Raw genomic sequence first — 14,892 nt, forward strand, 5'->3', positions numbered from 1 at the left:
TGGTGGGCACTGTGAACAGCTCAATCCCTGACCCTGATGGCAGAAGTGGTGTGGGGAACTCCAGCTGTTTCTAGGATCTAGGGTAACCAGATGTCCCGATTTTATACCAACAGTCCCGATTTTTGGGTCTTTTTCTTATATGGGGTCCTATTACCCCCCACCCCCGTCCCGATTTTTCATATTTGCTGTCTAGTCACCCTACTAGGACCTACTATTTCCACCTGCCTCTAAAGTCCAGCTTTCTCCAGCACATTCACTGCAGTGCAACTGGGTCACTGTTTCCATGGCTCTACAGCAAAGAATCACTCCCAGTTTCCCTTCTATCTGCAGCATGATTAGCCTGTGTCGGTGGTTAACAAGGTGGATCTAGTTATTCATTCCCCACCTTGCCAATTCACACAGTCCCTTTCCTATGCAAATCCCCAGCACCTCAGTGATCCCGGAAGCAGGGGTTGGGTTTGCCCTGAGATTTTCAGGGTTCTTTTTCCTCTCCACCTGGAGTGAACTCAGCCTGTTCCCCATCCCAGATATTCCATGAAATAACTGTAGCAGCATAAAGAAAGAGGGGAGGGAACATCTCACGGCCAGGGCTGGAGGTGCCCAGGGCCCCCTGCTTGTCCACTGTTTCTATTGCAGAAGAGGAAGGTTCCATGGAATTTGACACCCTGCTTTGCACGAGGGACAGAGAAAGATCTTGCTGTTCCTCTCACAAATCTTGGGAGACAGGCCAGTCCTTGCCTACAGACAGCCCCCCAACCTGAAGCAAATACTCACCAGCAACCACATACCACACAACAGAACCACTAACCCAGGAACCTATCCTTGCAACAAAGCCCCTTGCCAACTGTGCCCACATATCTATTCAGGGGACACCATCACAGGGCCTAATAACATCAGCCACACTATCAGAGGCTCGTTCACCTGCACGTCTACCAATGTGATATATGCCATCATGTGCCAGCAATGCCCCTCTGCCATGTACATTGGTCAAACTGGACAGTCTCTACGTAAAAGAATAAATGGACACAAATCAGATGTCAAGAATTATAACATTCATAAACCAGTCGGAGAACACTTCAATCTCTCTGGTCACGCAATCACAGACATGAAGGTCGCTATCTTACAACAAAAAAACTTCAAATCCAGAGTCCAGCGAGAAACTGCTGAATTAGAATTCATTTGCAAATTGGATACTATTAATTTAGGCTTAAATAGAGACTGGGAGTGGCTAAGTCATTATGCAAGGTAGCCTATTTCCCCTTGTTTTTTCCTACCCCCTCCCCCCTCCAGACGTTCTGGTTAAACTTGGATTTATGCTGGAAATGGCCCGCCTTGATTGTCATGCACATTGTGGGGAGAGTGGTCAGTTTGGATGAGCTATTGCCAGCAGGAGAGTGAGTTTGTGTGTGTGTGTGGGGGGGGGGGGGGGGGGGGGGGGGGGGGGGGGAGAAAACCTGGATTTGTGCTGAAAATGGCCCACCTTGATTATCATGCACATTGTAGGGAGGGTGGTCACTTTGGATGAGCTATTACCAGCAGGAGAGTGAGTTTGTGTGTGTATGGGGGTGGGAGGGGGGTGAGAAAACCTGTATTTGTGCTGGAAATGGCCCACCTTGATTATCATGCACATTGTAGGGAGAGTGGTCACTTTGGATAAGCTATTACCAGCAGGAGAGTGAGTTTGTGTGTGTGTGTTTTTTGGGAAAAGGGGGGGGGGTGAGAAAACCTGTATTTGTGCTGGAAATGGCCCACCTTGATTTTCATGCACGTTGTAAGGAGAGTGGTCACTTTGGATAGGCTATTACCAGCAGGAGAGTGAGTTTGTGTGTGTGGTTTTTGGAGGGGAGTGAGGGGGTGAGAGAACCTGGATTTGTGCAGGAAATGGCCCACCTTGATTATCATACACATTGTGAAGAGAGTGGTCACTTTGGATGGGCTATTACCAGCAGGAGAGTGAGTTTGTGTGTGGGGGGGCGGAGGGTGAGAAAACCTGGATTTGTGCTGGAAATGGCCCAACTTGATGATCACTTTAGATAAGCTATTACCAGCAGGAGAGTGGGGTGGGAGGAGGTATTGTTTCATGGTCTCTGTGTATATAATGTCTTCTGCAGTTTCCACAGTATGCATCCGATGAAGTGAGCTGTAGCTCACGAAAGCTCATGCTCAAATAAATTGGTTAGTCTCTAAGGTGCCACAAGTACTCCTTTTCTTTTTGCGAATACAGACTAACACGGCTGTTACTCTGAAACTTGCTGGTCCTGTGTCTGTGCAAAGAAAATTGTGCTTCTGTATGAAAAAGAGGTGGGAAATCGCCCCACGGTGGGACAATATCCTCAGGATTAAGAGCAAAGGACTCAGGCTGAGAACTGATTTCACTCCACTCATCTGGGATTTAACAAATTGTCTTCCATGGAGAGATTGCAAACTTGTGACATTGCTCCAGACTCTGGGGGTTTGGGCTCCTTTAACTCGTGGTAAAAATGTGAACTTGATTCCAAGAAGGGAGAGAGGAGAAGCCTGAAGCTGACTTTAGTTCCAGGCTGGGGTCTCCTGGGTGGGTGGAAACTTCCTTCGCTGCTCCCAGGGGAGAGCGGCTACTGGCGACATACCAGGGCTGGGATGAAAGGGGAATGTTGCATGGACTTTATGCACACAGGGCCCCACTAACTCTGAATCCTCCACTTTAGCAGGAACTCAGAAAGTCACACCTCGGTCAATGGCAGGACGGGGGTTTGAAAAGAGATTATTTTTTCGTCTTCTTCATGAGAAAGAAAGTAAGGGCTGGCCACTCAGGTGCAGAATACCACTTTTCCCTCTGGCTGAGGAGCTGGAAACCAGGCCCAGAGGGAGCCTGGCAGCACCGTATGATGTAGCAGGGATGCTAACCCAGGTGGGGCACATGACCCCACATAGCGCCCTCTGCAAGTGTTGCCGCTGAAATTAGGAGAACTCGTGAGTTCAAGGCACAGCTGCACAGCCAGAAAAAAGCCCAGCACTACATGCCCAGGGTGAAGGGGTGTGCTAAAGCCTGGCATCAAACCAGAAACCTTCAGATCATCCATCTAATGCACTCCGAACCGAGCTACTTTGGCAATGACTGGGCCAACCAGGAAGGCTTAATACATGTGCTGCAGCTCATGCTAGGAAGATGTAAATCTGGATGTCACAATGCAGGAGACAAGCAGTGGATTTGGTCCGGAGGGGCAGGCTGGGGTTTCCTATATCACATTCACTCAAGCCAGCACCTGCGCCCTCACAAGCTGCCGCTGGTGCCCCCAGGTTGGCCAAAAAGAAGCAGCTGTTCTCGCTGGAACAAGTCCACCCACGGCTCGCAGGCAACTCCCAAGCCCACCACAGCACGCCGTCTTGGCCAGAAAAGAGCCTACTCAGACTAACCATTGCTTATTTTCCTTCCACCCAGAACCCAGCTTCTTCCCCGGGGCTGCAAGTAGCCATCCCTGGGAAGCCAAGAGGCAGGCCCAGGATTCTACCTCCCAGCAGCCAACTGCACCTCCCCAGGCTTTGGCAGAACGAACGGTGGTGCTCTGCTAACCCCACTGAGGCACTTAGCTTCAGCCCTGCCTTCCTCAGCATGACTTTCCTCTTTCGCCCCATTCCTGCCTCACTTCCGCCTTTGGCAAGTCACGCAAAGGAGGGCAGCCGGAAGAGCCGGCCTCCATAGGCCAACGTCCAAGGGCAGAGGAGGCCAAGCCACAAGGCTCTAAAAGGTGAATGGCCTAGATGCTCTAGCTTTCCCTAGCTGACGCCAAGGCGCTTTCTCAGCTCATTCCACCACCCTCTGTCCTGCGGGGGTCGGGGTTATCCCAGGGACAGGCCAGTGGCAGAAGGAGGAGCATGTTGCTGGACAGCTAGGGAAAAAGTAATCCAGCATGTTTCTGCCCGGTTTCGAACCGGGGGCCTTTTGCGTGTTAGGCAAATGTGATAACCACTACACTACAGAAACTCTGCCACAGAGCTCTGCCCCTCCCTTCAAATGAGCTACAAATTCAATAAAAAATAAGGTATTCAAAATTTTAACATACGGGGTGGGACAGCGAAGAAGCTTCTTGCTTGGGGTGCCATTTGGTCTAGGGGAAGCCCTGTCAGGGAGAGCAGGAGTTAAGTTTCATGTGCCTATTTTCAGGCTGTAATCTGTGGGCACCCTGCTCTGTGGGAGGGATCCCAGGAGCCCAGACTCAGGGCTGGAACAGGCCCCTGATTTAGGGGTTGCCATTTTATTGCCCTTTCACCCAGTTTTGTGAGATCTTTTTGTAGCTCTTTGCAGTCTGCTTTGGACTTAACTCTCCTGAGTAGTTTCGGATCATCTGCAAATTTTGCCACCTCACTGTTTACCCCTTTTTCCAGATCATTTATGAATATGCTGAATAGTACTGGTCCCAGTACTGACCCCCTGGGGGACACCACTATTTACTTCTCTCCATTTTTCAAAACTTTTAACCAGTTATTGATCCATGAGAGGTGTAATAGAGCAGAATAGGGTTCATTGGGACGGGGAGTAAATCGAGACCATATCAGGAGGTTGTACAGATTTACTGTCTTTGTGTAAGCGTGTGTCTAAAAAATCAATCTTTGTTGCAAGTAGGTTTCGAACCTCTGCTGGAAAACCTCACTTGATTTTTAGCCCAAGGCCTTAACTACTCGGCCACCACAGCTGTTTCCAAATCAAAGCACCAATTCCAGATAAACTGATAAATAAGCCCAATGCCCAGACTTGAAGTCATCTGAAATTCAAAGAGTAAATCCAGCACCCAAAGCAGAGGGGGGAATATATTGCTTTTTCTCTTTACTTAGCCACATGCAATAGCTCAGAGAGCTCTTTTAAATGTCTCCCCTCACACAACCTGGGAAAGGGGAAGGATTCTCAGGTTCTAGCTTGATTTGAAGGAGGATCACTGGACCCGAAAATCATTCACTGCGATGCATAGAACGAGGCTGAGATAAATGCTTACTGGAGTCAAGAATGGTGCCCCTGGAATAGCAGCAGTACTGGGCAGCTGGAAATCACACAAAAAGAGCTGAAGCCTTGGTGGTTCAGAAATAGATCTCCTAGGTACTGCATGGGAGGTTTAGGTTTGTTTTCTGGACAATAGCAGTCTGAGTTTTATTGCCTACAAATTTCAGTAGAAAAATTCAGACCCAAACTGTGTGGCAGGGAGCTCGATCGCGGTTTCTTTGGGTTTGATTTGGTTTGTTCTCTTATTCTCATTTTAAAAGCCCTTGAGCATTTTGATGGGAAAAATATTTGTACAAGGCCAAGGAAAAGTAAGAAAAGTTCAAAATCTGCGTTGGAGTGAGGGGGTCTCTGTGGGCCAGGGCAGGGGTAGAGATTTTCATGGGGAGGGGGTTAAGGGATAAATGGGAGGCTTTCCCTGGAACACGGGGGGATGTTCTACAGTTTAATTTTTCCAAAGGGAAACCTCCCCACGTTCTCTGTGCTGCTGCCCAGCTCAGACCCCACTGACACCCCTGTGATGAATGAGAATTTTCTGAACATTTTGTATGCATATTATGTATACCTCAGTTTCCCCTATTTGTTGCATGATTATCAGATCAGATGTCCAAAATTGTGGGGTGCATCCTGCCAGGGGGAATGGAGTAACATTCAGGGGAATGCAACTGGGGCCCGGGCCAGCCCCCACAGCAGGTGGGGAGGGAGCGCTGCCCAGCTCTTCTCCTGGCCCCAGCTGCTGGCCCTGGCTGCCGGCACCACTCCCAGGGCTCCATTTCTAGCCCTACACCTGGGGCTCTGCTGCCAGTCTCAGCCCCCACCCCCAGCTCTGGCCCCTGCCTCAGCCCCCTTACCTCTGTCCGCGTCCCTTCCCCCATAGCTGTGGCCCCACTCTCAACCACAGCTAAGGGGGTGCATGGACAAGGGTAAGAGGGGGTGTGACCCTCAAAAGTTTTGGGACCATTGAACTAGGTGGTGGGACAAGAGTGTTTAATCTTTGCAGAGACCCCTAAAGGGCAGGTGTGGCTGCTGTCTAGCTGCTTGGGCCCACACAATGGCCACAAATTCTGTATCCAGGTCATACCTGCCGCAAGCAGCCAGCTGGCTGGGATGAGTTGGAGAACAAAGAAAGAGGTGGAGGCCAGGTGACTAGTTTGCCTGGGAAACCGAACGAAGGACAGAAGAAGGGCAAAAGGGCATGGCTGAGGTTTGGCTGTTGGAAGCAAGGAGTCTGCTGCTTTGGGGACTTGAGGGGAGGGCCCAGGCTCTGAGTTCTGGGTCTCCCCAAGATGGACTTTGCTGAATTTTCCGGCTTCCTGTGCTAGCAAAGAACTTTCCCATGATTTATTCCAGACCACTAATAAAACCTTCTGTTTTACAACGCTGGCTGAGAGTCACTGGTGATTGTGAAGTTGGGGATGCATGACTCCCCTTTGGGGGGTGTAAGGCTTTCCAAGGTGTCCCACTGAGAGGACTCACTACAGGAAGCTCTTGGTGTGGAACAGGGGTGCTGAAATGTCCAAGGTCAGTCCCAGGAGGTGCTGAAGCCAAGGAGGCTTCCCCTAGTGAGGGCATTTATTACTGACCTTGGCACAAAAAGTGGGAGTGTGCTAATAAAGTTTGCGGATGATACAAAGCTGGGAGGTATTGCCAATTTAGAGAAGGACAGGGATATCCTACAGGAGGATCTGGATGACCTTGTAAACTGGAGTAATAGTAATAAGATGAAATTTAATAGTGAGAAGTGTAAGGTCATGCATTTAGGGATTAATAACAAGAATTTTAGTTAGAAGCTAGGGACACATCAATTAGAAGTAACAGAGGAGGAAAAGGACCTTGGAGTATTGGTTGATCATAGGATGACTATGATGCCAATGTGATATGGCCGTGAAAAAAGCTAATGCAGTCTTGGGATGCATCAGGCGAGGTATTTCCAGTAGGGATAAGGAGGTGTTAGTACCGTTATACAAGGCACTGGTGAGACCTCACTTGGAATACTGTGTGCAGTTCTGGTCTCCCATGGTTAAGAAGGATGAATTCAAACTGGAACAGGTACAGAGAAGGGCTACTAGGATGATCCAAGGAATGGAAAACTTGTCTAATGAAAGGAGACTCAAGGAGCTTGGCTTGTTTAGCCTAACTAAAAGAAGGTTGAGGGGAGATATGATTGCTCTCTATAAATATATCAGAAGGATAAATACTGGAGAGGGAGAGGAATTATTTAAGCTCAGTACCAATGTGGACACAAGAACAAATGGATATAAACTGGCCTCCAGGAAATTTAGACTAGAAATTAGACGAAGGTTTCTAACCATCAGAGGAGTGAAGTTTTGGAATAGCCTTCCAAGCGAAGCAGTGGGGACAAAAGATCTCTTTGGCTTTAAGATTAAACTCGATAAGTTTATGGAGGAGATGGTATGATGGGATAACATGGTTTTGGTAATTAAATATTCATGGTAAATAGGCCCAATGGCCTGTGATGGGATGTTAGATGGGGTGGGATCCGAGTTACCCAGGAAAGAATTTTCTGTAGTATCTGGCTGGTGAATCTTGCCCATATGCTCAGGGTTTAGCTGATCGCCATATTTGGGGTCGGGAAGGAATTTTCCTCCAGGGCAGATTGGAAGAGGCCCTGGAGGTTTTTCGCCTTCCTCTGTAGCATGGGACACGGGTCACTTGCTGGAGGATTCTCTGCTCCTTGAAGTCTTTAAACTACGATTTGAGGACTTCAATAGCACAGATATAGGTGAGAGGTTTATCGCAGGAGTGGGTGGGTGAGATTCTGTGGCCTGCGTTGTGCAGGAGGTCAGACTAGATGATCATAATGGTCCCTTCTGACCTTAGTATCTATGAATCTATGCCCTGAAGAGGGTCCTGCCCGGGGTTGATTTAGAGCTGTTCCAGAACACTGAGCCTGTGTGCCCGTGACAGCCCCCCAGCATGTGACCTACAGGCTCCACTCTGGCAAAGCTCCCTGCAAATCAGAGACCACTTCTCCCAGTTAATCTCCCCCTGAATAGAACCCAGAGCAACTCCTGCCTAGCTGGGTCTCCTGACAGCCACAGCTGTCCAAGGAGCTGGCCAAGCTGTTCCCCTAGGTCCCTGTTCAGGGGCATTTGTCAGTTCCAACCTCATGAGTATAATGGTGACTATCCCTACCTCTCACTTGGGGGACTAGGGCTTGATTCCCTGATGAGAAAGCTGTGATTTTGACACCAAGCATATGTCTACAGTACAATTAAAACCCACAGCTGGTCCAGGCCAGCTGACTTGGGCTTGCCAGACTCAGGGTCCAGGCCAGGGGCTGTTTAATTGCAGTGTAGAAGTTCTCGCTCAGGCTGGAGCCCAACCATTGAGATCCTCCCCCCTCGCTAGGTTAAGCAGCTTATATGCTGAAGATGAGTTCATAAATGGGGAGTGTACACTGGGTGCTGTCACTGGACAGACACTTCCTAGCAGGAGATCCACCCAGTTAATGTGATATACTCTAAAAATATTGGATGACAGAAAGGCAGCCTGGGGCTCTGTATGTATCGTCTCGCAGTGACTCCAGATTCAACATGCTCAGGTTAGAAGGAAAGATTTTTTTTATTGCGAGCCTGGAAATAGCCTCCGGTGTGAAAGTCAGAGCTGGATTATTTCCAGCTCATGCACCCTTATCACTAATGAAGGAGTAAAGCAATGTACAAACCGATGAAGCCATAACATGTCATTTGCATCCCCAGCCCTTGTCCCTGTGACAGGATCTCCAGGACAGACAGAATTGTTACTCAGGGTCAGGAGGAGAGAGGAAAGCACTTTCCCCCATGTATTTCCCCAGTCTGGTGTGCAAGGCAGCAGAGATGCTTTAGGCCTTTTAGGGCATTTTCTGTCACTGTTTTTTTTCATGTTGGTGTGGGAGGAAAGACTTAAACCTGCCAACTTTGTGAACCTGTGAATGTTAAATGACCAAGTGATGAGTTAACAATAATCCTGTTACACAGGATTTGATCGGAACGAGAAAACAGAGAGCCCTTGAAGTTGAACTCTTGGGTGAATAGAATGATCTGATTGATATTCAGCCTTGGAAGGCAATAGATTGTTACATCAGTCACAACAGCCTGGGTTTGTTTGTTTGTTTGTTTTCTCTGATAAATTGCAGAGGGTTCAGAGAAGAGCCACAGGGATGATTAAAGGCTTGAGCAGGGAGAGCAGTTTAAAAACAAACCCAGCCTTTCCTGTGTCTGCCAGCTCTGACTGCTGAGGACATTTTCTTTCTCTACCCCAGAGTAACTCTTCTGCCAGATTCTCAGAAAGTCAGGCCGCCCTGCAGGCGAGGGTAGAGCAGTTTGGTAATAGGCTGCCGGACTCACCACATAAGAGCGCAGCTGCTGTAGCAGCTTGACTGATCATGGGCCACATCCTGCAGCCCTGGCAGCCCAGGATAACCTCCCACTGATGGCAATGGGAATTTAGCCTTTGTAACTAGCTGCTGGTACCTGAGGTCTCAGCTATGAAGTAAGCTGGTGGCACACACAGCTTCATCCAAAGAAGTGAAGGATGTAAGCGAAAGAGCAAAGCTCGCCACCTGGGGAGCTGCTGCAGTCCCATAACCACAGCTGGAAGGGAGAAGAGGAAAACCTCCCTGAAGTGCTCAAAGCAACACCGAGAAAAGGAAGTTTGTCAGTGAGATCAGTAGCAAAACATATGAAATGAAGGAGTGCTTTCTCCTCTGTGATGCCATGTTTGAATCGTGTTACTTTATGATGAGATAAAGCTTGAAAATACCCTGCTCTAATTTCAGGATGGGTCTGTAACCATAATCGTTCTCTATGGGAAGTGGCCTCTGGATAATGATCTTTGGGAAGAGCTGGCTGAAGAGCCTTCCTACGAACCAGGAGATCATGGCTTGGCCTGCCAATTCTTCCTTGCTGAACCTGGCTTGTCTGCTAGGCTCCTCTTTTTGTATCTCTTCTCATAAAAAGAAAAGACCTCACAGCACAATCCTTGTAAGTGTTCGTGCAGGACGGAGAGAGCTTCCTTGTGGCGAAGCCTTGGAAAGTGGCAAATGAGAAGTCTGGAGCTGATGGAAAGTTACCATGACTCAGAGTTGAGTTGAAGTTGCTGTGACTGAAACCCAGAGCACTAACCACTCTAGGATCACAGCAGCTTGTGGGAGAAGCGCATGTTAGAAGACCTCTGTCAACTCAGCTGTGGCTTTCCATGCACAGAGAGCCAGCCCGCTCAAGGTCTGCAAGTTTTGTGGGAAATGGGGAACGTCTGTACTTTGGAATTTGAAGGTGTTGTCTTGGACCATTAAGTGGAACAGTTGCAAACAGGCCATTAAGGAAGGCACCATGGCTTAGTAGGCTAAAGCACCTGTCTCATAAACAGTAAATCCTGGGTTCAACTCCCTGTGGTGCCTTGCTGTACACTTTTTGTTTCGTCTGCTCACATTTTTCTCTGTCTTCTTAGGAAACAGAAGAAACCTCCCTTGGCAATCCAAGCAATTGCTTGCTAAGGAAAAGGCTTCTTTGCAGAGGAGCGTTGGAGAGAATCAAATCACCAGCCTGGAGTTGATAAAAAGGCCATTGGCATTGGCAAGGAGGTTGCTTCGACTGCAGTTCCTGTGACACCAGAGCCTGTGTCCCGCGCCCATGCAATTTGCTGGGGATAGCTCTGCACAGAGACCCTTCTAGAGGGCTCTCTGCAGGGCTTGCAGGAAATGGAGAATTACTGTCCTTTCACCTTTCATTTTATTGTTGATGAAAAATGGAGCAGTTACGGGAGAAGTCCCAGAGAGTGGCACCGTGGCAGAGCTTGCCAATAAACCTGCTGGATAAAGAGCAAATTTTCTGGATCCCGCATCCAGTGCTGCCTTGCTGAACGTGCCTCTTCTTGTCACCTTTTGGTCAATGTTTTTTGTTAATGGAGAAGCCCGCCTTTGACTAGCCATACACATGCTTGCAAAAGGAACAGGTCTTTTTGTTGACAAGTGTTGAAAGGAGGCATCGGATGAACATGGAGACAAGGTAAAGGTTGCTGTAACTCATCTTGCAGGCACGGCTGTTGAAGCTACAAGGCAGAGTACTAAGCACAATATTACCACGGCTGGTCACAGTAGGATCTCTGTGTGACGGGATCCTCAGGGTACAATCCAGAATTGCGGGACTGCTGTGCCCACTTAACTCTCCTGCCTGGGCTGTCTCTTGCAATGCTGTGCCAGTGACAAGCAGCAAAACCCCTCCAGGTGCTGCGATCACTTGGCCAATAACATGCAGTAAAGCACCCAACTAATTTGCATGAATGCTCTATAAGCCACTCCTCAATTATACAGAGAGACACCTGCATATCACCCCAGCCCTCAGCCTTGTACATCAGAAATGTACCGTCTTACACTGCTCACGACCTTCTCTTGAAAAGTGCAAGCTCATTAATTAGTTTGACACTTCATCAAAAAGAAAGTGGGCATGCACCAGTCTTTGTAATCTGGGTAGCTTTCCCAAGCACTTTGGACAAACTCACTAGTAAGTATGAAACATTAAAATAAGCTTATTACAGAAAAGACAGATGTTAAGTGATTATAAGTGTTAGGCACAGAGGTCAGAGTTTGTTACAGAACAAATAAAAACAGAATCTCAGTCTAAATTCTATCTTGGACAGACTAAGCAAGAATTGGATCAAACAGCTTTTCTCACCCCACTGGATGTTCCTGGCAGTTTTGTTCTTAATATACAGGCTGAATTCCCTGTCAGCCTGGGACCAATCTCCCCAGTTCAAAGTCTTTGTCTTCCAGACAATCTTACATTTGTTGAGATGGGGGAAGAGAGAGGCCAAGTGGTGGTGTCATCGACCTTCATGTATATTTTTTCTCCAGGTGCTAAAAAGATCCTTGCTGTGATGCTGGGGTTAGTTAGCCCCCAGTATGATTAAGGCTGGTCACAGAAGTGTCTCTTGTTGCAGGAAGACAGGTTTGCTGTTCAAATTCTATATTTCACACATGTCCAGATCTGGGAATGTCCAAAAAGAGCATTTCTAATAAGGAGATGTATGAATGGCACATAACATGCACAGAAGACGTACGGAGGTGGGGTGGGAATTAATAATATTTTGAAACCCTTTTGTCAGACTTTACTGACAAGGTTTGTCTCTGTTCTTATTTCACCTTACGATGTTATTTAGGGGAATCAGTATTTATTTTTCCATTAAATTAATAAAACCCTAAACATTATTTAATCAATCATAAACATTACTATCACCAGAATTTTCCCTCTGCTAGCCAGAATGAACTGAATTTTGCAGCTTTCTGGAAAGTGCAGAGATATTGAATTTTGGAGAATTTAATCACTGTGTTTGGGGGTGAATGTTTTACGCTCACATCTCAGTGCAAAAAGTGCAATACTAAGGCAATGTCTACACTATAGAATTATGTCCTTCTAACACAGTCATTAAATTGCTTGTGGGTGTGCACACTTGGCTCCTTGTGTTGGCTGTGTGCATCCTCAGCCATCTGTAGCTGCCGGAAGATCCAGCTACATGGGGGTTGTTCTGAACTCTGTGAGGGGAGGATTCAGGTGGGAGAAGGGGCAGACTGGGGAAGTTTGCCTTTAATTTACAAGACTTTGTGAGTGGGAGGCTCTATATCTCATGCTAGGGATGACTATATCTCATGCTAGGGATGAGCCCAGGCAGTAGCAGCAGGGGGTGATATGGGGGGAGGTTGCCACTTGGTAAAAATGAAATTCATAGAATCATAGAATCATAGAATATCAGGGTTGGAAGGGACCTCAGGAGGTCATCTAGTCCAACCCCCTGCTCAAAGCAGGACCAATCCCCAATCAAATCATCCCAGCCAGGGTTTTGTCAAGCCTGACCTTAAAAACTTCTAAGGAAGGAGATTCTACCACCTCCCTAGGTAACACATTCCAGTGTTTCACCCCCCTCCTAGTGAAAAAGTTTTTCCTAATATCCAACCTAAACCTCCCCCACTGCAACTTGAGACCATTACTCCTTGTCCTGTCCTCTTCTACCACTGAGAACAGTCTAGAGCCATCCTCTCTGGAACCACCTCTCAGGTAGTTGAAAGCAGCTATCAAATCCCCCCTCATTCTTCTCTTCTGCAGACTAAACAATCCCAGTTCCCTCAGCCTCTCCTCATAAGTCATGTGTTCCAGACCCCTAATCATTTTTGTTGCCCTTCGCTGGACTCTCTCCAATTTATCCACATCCTTCTTGTAGTGTGGGGCCCAAAACTGGACACAGTACTCCAGATGAGGCCTCACCAATGTCGAATAGATGGAAATTGGAAAACCTCTCCCTGTGCTCTCATTTATCCCGACAACTCCCCTCCATGAAAATCTCCACTCTGCCATGGCTACTGCTACGATTCTGTCATGGAAGTCACAGAAGTCACGAATCCCATGACTTTCCTCAACCTCCATGACTTCCGCAGATGCAGCGGCCGATGAGGCTGACCCGAGGGCCACCCTACGGTCAGCCACGCTGGCCACTGCTTGAATGAAAGCAGCAGCTGGTGCGTCTGGCTCTGGGAAGCGCCTGAGCAGTGGCCAGTGCTGCTGGTCCTGGGGAGCAGCTGAGCAGCGATAATGGGGGTGGCCCCGGGGAGCACCCAAGCAGTGATCACGGGGGTGGCTGGATCAGTGGTCCTGGGTACCACCTGAGCAGCAGTGGTACAGGTGGAGGCCAGAGCAGCCGCCCTTGGGGCCATTGGAAGAGTGGCCCCTGGGGCCTCGGAGCAGCAGCTGCAGAGGGCAGTCAGCCCCCACCACTGGAGAACTGGCCCGCAGACCACTGGGGCCCAGGAACAGAGATTTAGTAATGGGTATTTATAGCAAAAGTCAGGGACGGGTCACGGGCCATGAATTTTTGTTTATTGTTCATGCCTTTTTCTAAAAATAACCATGACTAAATCTTAGCCTTAGCCATGGGTAAGAAACTCCCATGCAGATTTTTAACTTTTCTAATTTTTCCTTGGCCTTGTGCAAACAGTTTTCCCATCAAAGTGATCAAGGTCTTTTAAAACGAGAAAAACAAACCAAACAGAATCAAAATCAGAGAAACCCCCACCAATCTGCCCAACACACACACTCTGGGTCTGAATTTTTCTATTGAAATTTTGAGGTGATAAAACTCAGCCCTCTGTTAGCCAGAAAACAAACCTAGACCTCCCATCCTGTATCTAAGACTTCTGGAACTGAACCACTAATGGTCTAGTTCCTCTTGTGAGACATTTCCAGCTACCTGATATGGCTGCTATGCCCGGGGAGCAATCATTGACTCCAGGAAACATATTTCTTAGCCTGGTTCTGTGTATCACTGGTTTCTCTAGCAAAGGCTGGTCCATGGCCCTATGGTCCAGACATCCTCCTTCAAGTCAAGCTAGAACCTAAGAATCCTTTCCCTTTCCCCAGTTGTGGGATGGGAGACTTTTAAAAGAGTTCTCTGTGCTATTGCACATGGCTAAACAAAGAGAATAACCCCCAAATTCCCCCTGTGCTTTGGGAGCCAGGCTTGCTGTTTGAATTTTGTATTTCAGATGACTTCACGCCTGGGCATTGTGATTACTTACCAGTTTCTCTAGCACTGTTTCTGCCACTGTTTCTGCAACATATTTTGTTTTTTCATGAGACAGCGTTGTTATTCCTGTGCCTAACCACCAACTTGGAAGGCCAGGGTGTCTGTTTTGTCTGGACCCTCCCCCACAGATCAATCCAACATGGCTGAACCTGCCAGGAGCAAAAAACCGAAACCCGTCAGCGCAGACTCTGAGGATCATTAGAGCATACAACCTGTCCCGCCATGACAAGGCACAGTTACAAGAGGACAGGCGGCATTGGAGATAGATTGGCCATGTGCCTTGGAAGAAAACTGATTCCATCACCAGAATAGCACTAAGATGGACACCTGAAGGCAAATGAAAATGA

At 48.0% G+C, this 14,892-nt stretch overlaps 2 protein-coding genes and 1 non-coding gene across 6 annotated transcripts in view; 1 reads left to right on the forward strand and 2 right to left on the reverse strand.

Moving 5' to 3' along the window:
* Positions 1-14,892, forward strand: part of LOC102943236 (zinc finger protein 883) — a 2,438,435-nt gene that overhangs the window by 200,363 nt on the left and 2,223,180 nt on the right. The window lies entirely within an intron of this gene.
* LOC114020163 (zinc finger protein 501) overlaps positions 1-14,892 on the reverse strand; it is a 1,907,800-nt gene that overhangs the window by 166,364 nt on the left and 1,726,544 nt on the right. The window lies entirely within an intron of this gene.
* TRNAV-AAC lies at positions 3,892-3,964 on the reverse strand. Its single transcript has one exon. It is a non-coding gene; the product is annotated as a tRNA-Val (tRNA).

This window comes from Chelonia mydas, chromosome 28 (genome assembly GCF_015237465.2).
Source record: "Chelonia mydas isolate rCheMyd1 chromosome 28, rCheMyd1.pri.v2, whole genome shotgun sequence".
Classification (NCBI taxonomy): domain Eukaryota; kingdom Metazoa; phylum Chordata; order Testudines; family Cheloniidae; genus Chelonia; species Chelonia mydas.